The 10,110-nt window shown below is 39.9% G+C and overlaps 1 protein-coding gene across 2 annotated transcripts in view; it reads left to right on the top strand.

Annotated features, from left to right (window-relative positions):
* RGS6 (regulator of G-protein signaling 6) overlaps window positions 1–10,110 on the top strand; it is an 833,734-nt gene that overhangs the window by 118,033 nt on the left and 705,591 nt on the right. The gene's annotated exons all lie outside the window — the stretch shown is intronic.

Here is a 10,110-nt window from a genome sequence, read left to right as displayed (position 1 = left end):
AAAAAGAAAAGAAAAGAAAAAGGAAATCAGAAAAAGCAAAACCCACAAAGTGTATTGTCCACTTTTGCTCCGAGGTTCCCGCGGGTTTTCTCCATGGTGTGTTTGCTCTCCTGCTTGGTTTTGCTGTTTGGTCTTGCCCAAGTTGTGGGCTTTGGGCCACCAAGCCTGGCAGATTCAAAAGTACACTATTTCTTACTTCTGCTTCAAGTTCCTCTGGCTATAAGCCTTCAAACTTTTTAAATACTCATATATATATATATCTCCAGGTTTTGGAGCTCTACCCTGGATCTGCTCTGCCTGGTGTTCTGTGGTATGGCTGAAATCAAACTTCACTGCACCTCTGCCCTAGCTGCCATCAAGCCCCACCCTCCCGCTGTTATGTCTTACTTCCATTTGTAAGCAGATGGTAGCTTGTCAAAGAAGCATCCTCATGATGTTTGTGTTCAGAATTTGCCACAAAAATTTCACAATCTTTCCCAACAATTGCATATCCTTCTCATATTACCTGTAATAAATGCAACACCATCTCCTGTACTGGCATTCAGATTTATAGCCTCTGTATAAAAAAAGGAAATCCTGCTTAGCATGTTTGTTACCTATAGGTATATTTTTGACTACTCTGTGACATGTCAAGGGTGTGGTTGCTACAAGAAGGGTGTAATAGAGTGTGTCCTGTCCTCTTGCTCAAGTCCCACCCAGGGATTTCCCAGTACATTTGCTCCAGAAGAGCTGCTGCTTCAGTTGGCTTCAGGCTGCATGGATTTGTCTGTTGCTGTTACTTCTCATTACGATACTCACTGCTGAGACATTACATTGGAAGTTTTGCTTCCCTATCTGTCACCTTTTCTCCCTTAAATGTTTTCATTTTAAGTCATTGTCAGTTGCTGTCAACAAGGTGACTCCTGCTCAGGCAGGGCACCACCAGGTACAATAGGATCAGACCGTTGTGATATATAGGGTTTTGACTGATGGATTTTCAGGAGGTCTCTAGGCCTTTCTTCTTAGTTCATCTTCACCTGGAATTCTCCCTGTAACCAGGTGCCTTAGGCCAGGTTTTCTAGAGATACACATCAGTTAAACATGTATATGTATATACTTGTTGTTGTTAAGTGTCATTGAGTCGTTTCCCACCCATAGCGACTCTATCTGGGGTTTCCAAGGAGCTGTTTGTGAGCTTGAACTGCTGACCTTGTGGTCAAATGACTTTGCAGTCTAGTGCATTAATCCACAGCACTATATATATATATAATGTTGTTGCTGTTGTTATGTGCTGTGGAGTCGGTTCCAGCCCATAGTGACCCTATACAGGGTTTCCAAGGCTGTAAATCTTTACGGGAGCAGAAAACCTCACCTTTCTTCTGTGGAACAGCTCGTAGTTTTGAACTACTGACTTTGAGGTTAGCAGCCCGATTCCTAACCACTACACTACCAGAGCTCCATATATATATATAAAGCTTATCATAAAAAATGACTTACAATTGCGAATCCCAGGTTCCAAATGGAAGAGAGAGGGAAAATGCTTTGCCCACATGTCCATTATATTGGGAGCAGGCCACACCCTTAAGGAAGCATCCCTTTAATTGATTGGCTACTCATAGCCACTCATCACAGAGTTAACTATTAGGTTTCATCACCATGGGAATAAATATATCACAACTGCTAAACCTCTGGAAATCCTGGCCTAGTCAAGTTGACAAAGAACCCAGACATGATGCCAGGATAGCATCATAGCAACATGCAAAGCTCTATGACCCCAAGGTGGTTGTAGTTGAGATAAATTGCTTGGGAATTGGTCTAGGGTCTCACACAAGGAGGGTGAGAATTCCACCACTAAACCACTACAGAGAACTTGAATAATGAATTTTTCATGAATGACTTCTGACCATATTCATTCTAGGACCTGAGAGTAATTTTGTATTTTCACGATACTCATTATTGTTGTATGCTGCTGAGTTGATTCCAACTCAGAAAACTGTCCCAAAGGGTTTTCTAGGCTGTAATCTTCATAGAAGATTCCACAGAGTTACTGGGTGGGTTATAACTGCCAACCTGTCTCTTGTTAGCTGCTGAGCACTAACTCAGTGCACTACCATGGCTCCTTTCATGCTAATAATTGGTACCAAGTTGATTGCTTCAGAAAGAATCCATCCTGTTAACCTTGCTCACTTCAAGTTCTCAGGATGTTCTGAAAATCAGAATTTCATTCTTTATAGAATTTTCATCTTACTTGGCAATTAATGGAGGATTCGCTTCGCACATTCTCTCCAAGTTTCCTGCAGGATATACTGATCCTGCTTCAGGGTCAGACCATCTCTGGATGCCATGAAGAAGGAATGACATCTAGGAGTGGCTACCATTAAATTTGCCATGAGGAAGATATTTGCTTATTCTTTATATGGTTCTGGTTATCATATTGTCCTTTTATGAACTTTTTACTTATAACCTTTTATGTGAGTATGTCTACAGCAGAGACATTGGCTGGCAGAAGGTGTGGTGGTAATCATTCCAGTTTTCTGAGACATTTTGTGGCTTCAGCAAATGTCTTAAGAACTTGTGTTAGAATAGCCATCATCTTCATTAAATTATCTATGAAGTTGATGCAATTAAATGACTACCAGCTGAACACACATTTTGAGGTGGTTTAGTGGGACTCTATGCTAATCCCGCTCTTTCTAGTCTTATTGGTGGTAAATAACTTAAGAGATCTGGTATAGGGGCTTTGCTTCTTTAGCTGTGAAACAAAGCCTGAGCTCCTGAAATGGAATGGCAAAACTTTAAAACTATGTGGTTATTTATTGTCATCAAATGCATCTTTTCAATATTCACCAACTCATTTATTATTTATAACAGTGTCTGGAGGGTAGGTATCAAGAAGTGATTTTTTAAAAACTTCTTATTTAATCATGGATTGAGTGAAGGTTTACAGAACAGATCTTCAGTTTCACATTCAACGAATCATACACCTTATTTCATCTTTACTGCAGTCCCCTCATATAACTTCACTTATCCTATTTCTTCTCTGCATTACTTGTTCCCTTTCCTCCTTCTTTGCCTACCCTTCAGAATTTTGTCCTTAGGTAAATGCTACCCTTGTGATCTCGAATAGTTGACCAATATATGGTGTGCCTACCTCACTAGGGTTGTTGCTACCCCTCAATATACCTATGTTACTTTTATTTTCAACCCAAAGATAATAAATACTAGTCATATATTACCCATATGGGTTTTTGTTCTAAACTTGTAAAATTTCTTTTTTTAATAAGTTTTTAACTTTTTTTTTTATTGCCTTCTCCATCACTCAAGTTAACACCTATCTACCCTGTAACCAGTGAATTCCTCTCCCTTCCCTCCTAACCTTGGTAGCAACCAAAGAATGGTTTTTTTGTTTTGTTTTGTTTTGTTTTTAGTATAAAACCCTTCTCTTTATACAATAGTGGTCTAATACAGTATTTATCCTTTTGTGACTGACTAACAACAACAACAATGTCCTCCAGCTTCATCCATTTTAGGAGTTGTTTCCCAGATTCATTATTCTTCTTCAATGATGTGTAGTATCCTATTGTGTGTCTGTACTTTTCTCTCTATCCCTTTAAGGTAGCTAAATATTATTATTTTTCAAGTAGTTCCAAGGGTTTTTCTTTCTCATAATTGTTTTCTGGCTCTGCATCTTGGTCATTTGTTTGGGTCACTTTCTCTTGTTTCTTCATGTGAACTGAAATGATCTGTTGTCGCTAAGACATTGTGGTGGTGTTTTATTTCTATTTAATTGATGACTGTGTATTGTGGTATTACCTTAGTCACTCACCAACTGCCTCCTGGTGGATGTAATTAGAGAATAAGATTGTGTGCACAGTTTTCCACTTGTGTAATTTGGTGTAGGATGGGATTGGTTGGTGTTGGCTACTATCTGTCATTGATAAGGTGCTATAGATGCTGATATTGGCTCTTGCCCTGTGGGTGGTTCTGCACAGGGTATAATTCTGACTCTGCCATAAGGACACTGTTGCTGTACCCCATCAGATAGGGCAAGAAGAGAAAAACACACAAGCCAACAACAGTAAGACAACAACAATGGGAAAACACAGTGAAAAAGAAAATAACAAAGGAGTAAAAAGTGAAACAAAACAGGTCACAGCAAGAAAAAAGTACACAATGAAAATACGGGAAAGAAAATAAAACCACAGAAGAGGAAAATAAGAAATAAAATATAGAAAAAGAAAAGCACTAAATACAATTAAGGAGAGGGAAGAAGAAAAGAGAAATAGTAAAGAAAACTAAAGAAAGAGAAAAGAAGAGGAGGAAAGAGAAACAGAGGAAAGGGAAAACCAAAGGAAGGGATTGAAAAGATAAAAACAAGGGGAGATAAAGAGAAGAAGGAGGACATAGCATAAACAAATAAAAACAATGAGTAGAAAAGACAAGGACAGGTGCTGGACCTAGAGAAGAGAAAACTCCAGGAGATACCTGCTGCTGAGGAGTTCACGTGGTGGGTGGGGGAAGGATGAGATGGTGGCACTCCTGGCCCTGCATGGAGTTCCTATAGGCCTGGGTGATGACTATGTTCAGGGTACTCAATGTAGAAGTTGGTTGTGCAGGCCTCAAAGCTGACAGGATCAGGTTTTTTCAAGCCCAGACAGCAACCAGGAGGGTGAGACAACCAGTCAGGATATTTCCAGCTAAGGCTGGCCAGGGCTGGCTCTACATGTCTGGAGCAGGGCTCTCATGAATCCAATTCTGGGAGTGGTCCAATCAGCACCCAGTTAACAATGATGCAGCTGGAGACGGTGCAGCTCCCAATCATTTGGCTCTGATCTCTCAGAGAGGAGCTGCTGCATTGGAAGTTTAAAAGAGTGGGTCACAGGAAGTGTGGGGAACAGTGAAGAGTCACACCTTTCTTGTCATCAGTCACTGCTGTGCATCTGTGCTATCAAGTCACAGTCTGCTTCCAAAGCCATTTGCAAGCGTTCATGATGGCCACACTATATCTGGCTGGCTGACACAGTTCACCTGTCTCACCTGTCTGTCTCCTCTTTTTGGCATGCCTGGTAAGCCTCTTCTCCTAGTAAGCACTGAATCAACTTCCCTATAGCTTCTTCTGATCCTCAGGGTTCCAGAACTGTCATCTACACCTGTTTCATTTGTTGTAGAGTGTCTGTGTCTGTCTAGTCCACCATCTTGCCAGAATTTTTCTAGAAGTGTTTTTTTTTTTCATTGTTTTTAGCAACCATGTTGTTGTTAAGTGCCATCAAAGTGGTTTTTTACTCATAATGACCCTGCATAGCTTTTCTGAGGAGCAGCTGGTGAGTTTGAATTGCTGACTTTGCAGTTAGCAATGCTTATCCTACATTGCTGCACCAGGACTTGAGAAAAGAAAAAAACCAATTAGTGATCATCCAGTCTAATTCCCTCATTTTACAGATGAAGAAACTGAATTTCAGAGAGATTGTTACATGTTTGCAGTCTTTTAACTGGTCAGTGGTTGCTTCCAAAGATTAGTAGTTAAATAGGTATTAGCTTATAGACAGAAACAGAAAGAAACCCATTTAATAAAAAGAAAAAAGCATGACCTCATTTGAGAGCTGACAGGTACTTTTTTGACTGTGTGGCCCTTCTGCTAATTAACAACATTTTTGTCTGTGAAATGGATTATTGTGATCATTACATTAGCCTGCATCTGAAGAGCAATTCACCCACGCTTGGCATCACGTAATTAAATCATGCTACCACTTCTCAATACTCCACTCATCCAAGACCTGCCAGGGACTATAGGAACCAGAGCAGGAAGGCAGGTTTTCCACCTTTTATAATGCTTCTGTGTGGAGGCCATCATTAAAAATTCCCCAGTACAATTTGGGAATCCTGGTGTGGTGCTATAGGGTCAGCACAGGACTGCTAGCCACAAGGTCAGCAGTTCAAATCCACCATCTGCTCTTCAAAAAACCCTATACAGAGTTGCTAAGAGTAAGAATGGACTCAACGGCACACACCAAGAGTAACGATCAAGAGTTTCAGCATTGAACTATTTCCACACTTACCCATTTTTGGGGAGCCCTGGTGTGTGACACTGTAGCTTAAGCTATGGAGTGCTAATTGCAAGGTCAGTGGCTCAAACCTACCAGTCTCTCCTTGGAAATCCTATACAGAGATTGCTACGAGTCTGAACTGACTCAATGGCATTAACAACAACAACAAATACAACTTGAGAAGGTTTAAACTGGCAGAGGGATCTTGGTATGATGCTATAGGATAAGTATTAGATTGCTAATGACTAGGTTGGTGGTTCAAGCCCACCATCTGCTCCCGATACAGGGTTACTATGAATTGGAACTGACTGGACAGCACTTAGCAACAACAAACTGGGAGAAGGGCAGGGACATTGTTTGGGTGAGAGTCTGATAACTTGTCACATGTTGATTCATTGTTTCCTTACCACTATGATCTTAGTGTTTTTGTTAAGTGCCATCAAGTCGGTTCCAACCCATAGTGACCCTGTATAGGGTTTTTGAGGGATGGCTAGTGAGCTTGAACCCCCGACCTTGTGATTCAAACAGACCTTGCAGTCCAGTGCATTCTCCCACAGTGCCACACCACTATACTCTCATCTAACTGTGAAAACCCTGGTACTGAAAACAAAGCACCATATTGTATCTTTAACCAGGTGCTGTGTTTTGAATGCAGAGAAGGGTAGGTGTTTCATTATCAATCATTCATGGCATGTGTTCCCCATATTGAGTGTGTGCAGTTCAGCTGACCACTTCCTTGTTTGCCTAAATCTCCCACTCTATGATGACAGAGACATGACTGTTCAGAAGTGTCAGGGAGTTTTTTTCCTCTGTCCACCAAGACTGCCCCTGATGAAGGGAAGCAGTCTTCAAACCACTGTCAGAAAGGGCTCTGGTGATTTGATTTAATAGCTCCTCTTGGATGAGTATGAGGAATATATGTTGGCTGAATAATTATTTGCATGCATACACAATAACTTTTTTATGTTCTTTCATATTCTACATAGACCCATAGCAACCTTGTATAGGGTTTCCAAGGAGCAGCTGGTGAGGTTAAAAAGCCATTTGAACTGCAAGGTTGGTGGTTCAAGCGCACCAGCTGCTCCTTGGAAACCCTATACAGGATCACTATGGGTTGGAATCGACTCAACGGCACTTCACAACCAACCAACTTGGATAAGTCAAGACATTGGGAGGATGTTGATGTCCACAGGTCTATGTAGAACATGAAAGAACATAAAAAAGTTATTGTGTATGTATGCAAATTATTTCCCAACCAACATCTATTCCTTTATTTATTCTTCATTCCCATAATTGTTTATAATCTTTTCTTTGTAGTGAACATGGATCCCCTACCTTGCTCTCTTTTTTGGTGAGCCATAATCCATGTGGCCCCCCCCCAAACATTAATTACTTGTTTGTTTTTAACATTTTTCTGTGAATTGAGTGAAAAATTACTGAACAGACTATCCATTGCACATTCAACAAATCTTGTACTTTATATGCTTTTATGTAAGCTGATTTATAAAACATATACCGTAGATATTTCTGTACTTTCATCCTATCTGTCATTTTCTTATGAAGAGAATAACATAAATTGTCATAAACAGATTGTGTATACACAACACTTTTTAGCTGTCATTAGTCTTATCTTATTCCTTTGGCTTCTGGATCAACTTTGGCTGAAGTTGAAATCATTTGACATCAGAGCTTGCTTTTATTCAAATAGATTTGGATATAGCTAAACTTGAATTATAGCCCAGAAAAGTATTGCATCAAGTGCCTTCAAAATTAGAAGCATTACCAAGGAGATATCAGCAGAGTGTTTTGTTTGCTAGTATATTATTATCAAATACATTTTCTGCACTGGTAATGGAAGATATTGGTTGTTATTGGTGGAACTCTTAAGAAATATACAATTGTCTAATACTGCTCTTTATTTTTGAAGCATGAATTCCTTCCTCCCTCCCTCCCTTCCTCTGTACCAGGGATTTTGCCATTAGGGGTTGAGGCTGTCTGTTTGTGGCCATGTGTTTGTGGTGAACATGAAGTCCTGGGTGATCCCACCATTGAGAGGTTGTATAACTGAAGAGGAACCAGTAAAGGGGACCGAGAAGGAACAACCATTGAAGATAGAAGTGCAGTAGGCAAGTTAAATGTGCCAAAACTCCATGAAGAGAATGTTCCAAGAAAGGAAAGAGAGACCAGCCGTGGAAAATGACCATTGGTTGTAACAGCATGGAGAACACAGTGACATTAACAATGTCAATGTCAATGACATTAACAATGGCAATGTCAAAAACCCAATCAGAATTGGTCCTGGTGAGAATGGGAGACGGGCAGGATACATAGTTCTTGAGAGATTTTTGCTATGGAGTGTGGGTGGGGAAGAACATACTTGGGATGTAAGGTCAGAAAATGTTTTTTTGTTTTTTTATAAGATTGGAATTATTTATAACATCCATGAAAACTGATAGGAATTCTTTAGTAAGCAGAGGAATTGAGAGTGCAGCAAATGGAGGAATTGGCAGATTCTTGGAGGGATCTCCTTGAGTAAGGACTGTGTCATGTGGTGGGCTGGCCACTTTACCTGAAGCTGACATGGCATGGTCTAGATTTGCACAGATCCACAGTTGTGGGGAATGCTCTGGTTATCTTCTGTGCACTTCTGTGTTCTAAGAAAATACGAATCAAGATCATCAGAGAAATGTGAGGAATGTAAAATGGTTTTCTAGCAGTAAAAGCATAAATTGGCCAGGGGACTGTAGTAGGACTGTTGAGCAGAGCTGAAAGCCCTTTGAGATTACTGTTACTCTGTAACGCAAGGCCAACGAATATCGGTGTGTATTTTCTTTAGGTTGAGTTAAGTGCTCTGGAATAGGGAACGAATTCAAGGATAGTTTTATTGAATCAGAGTTGTAGTTTTACCACGTAGGTAATATGAAAAGGGAGATGGGCAGGTGAGTTTGGGACACATGCAAGGGAGTGCTTACCATATAGTCATGACTCATACAAGGCAAGTATGGACAATGAAAACATGGCCAAGTCAGTGCTGTTGTTAAATGCCATTGAGTTGGTTCTTACTCATAGCGACCCTATACAGGGTTTCTGAGTAGTGGGTGGTTTGAACCATCCCCTTTGTTCCAGTGTTTTCCAAAAGCTCTACACCAGGACTCTAGGGGGCTTCAAAAAGTTTGTGGAAAATTGGAATTGAAATGTATTGGGGGCCACTGAATTTGAACTATTGGAGTTGGTTTACCAGAGGGTATAAGATGGAAATCCCTTTGAAATAAGAAGTTGGCAGTTTAATTTGAAAAGAGACGTTTAAAAATCATTTTCTTTTGCTGCATGTTTGGGGGGAATATAGTATGGCTTCAAGTATGCTGTCAGCTTACTTTGAACTGGGATATTCACACTGAAATTCTCAGGCAAGTTGCTATCTCTGTGTTTTCAACCATAAAAAGAAATGAGTGAGAAAGCAGAACTGAATACTTGGTGATGATTAGATTCCACTGAATTTCAATCCTTTGTTGGGGCATCACTGGCAGGCAAGAACTGCAAGACTGCCACTTCAGTTGAGCCACTACGATTCACGTAAGGAGATAAAATGTAACGATAAAGCGTTGGTTGGCACAATAAAAGCAACTTTGGTGTGTCACATTGAGAGATCATTGGATAGATGTCACCTACTTGGTTGTTAAAGAAGAACACACAAAGAAATCTCCCTAGTGTTGATGTGTCATATGTGTATTTATCTTGAGAAGCATCAATGGAAAAAAAAAAAAAAAAACTTGCTTTGAAAATAAAAAAAATGCCTCATCAAAGGTATGGCAATAGTAAAGTGTGTTTATATAGCTCATATATTACATATCACAGAATAATCTTGTCTGTGATTATTTTGTGCAGTATATTGGGGATTACTGGCCAGAATTATTAAAATAGTCAGATTTTGTTAATATATACTACAAGCATTTTTACATATATTGTGTTTTTTAGGGGAAATGTTACCAGTGATTAGCATATGTTGTCTAGAAGTAGAGCCATCTGAATTCAAACTGAAATATGATAATTGCCACTTTTATTAAGTATCCAGCTGGCACACTAAGAA

The sequence above is a fragment of the Chrysochloris asiatica genome, unplaced genomic scaffold (assembly GCF_000296735.1).
Source record: "Chrysochloris asiatica unplaced genomic scaffold, ChrAsi1.0 scaffold00079, whole genome shotgun sequence".
Taxonomy (NCBI): Eukaryota; Metazoa; Chordata; class Mammalia; order Afrosoricida; family Chrysochloridae; genus Chrysochloris; species Chrysochloris asiatica.
Note: the sequence above shows the minus strand (reverse complement) of the source record. Positions and strands in the feature narration are given on the sequence as shown.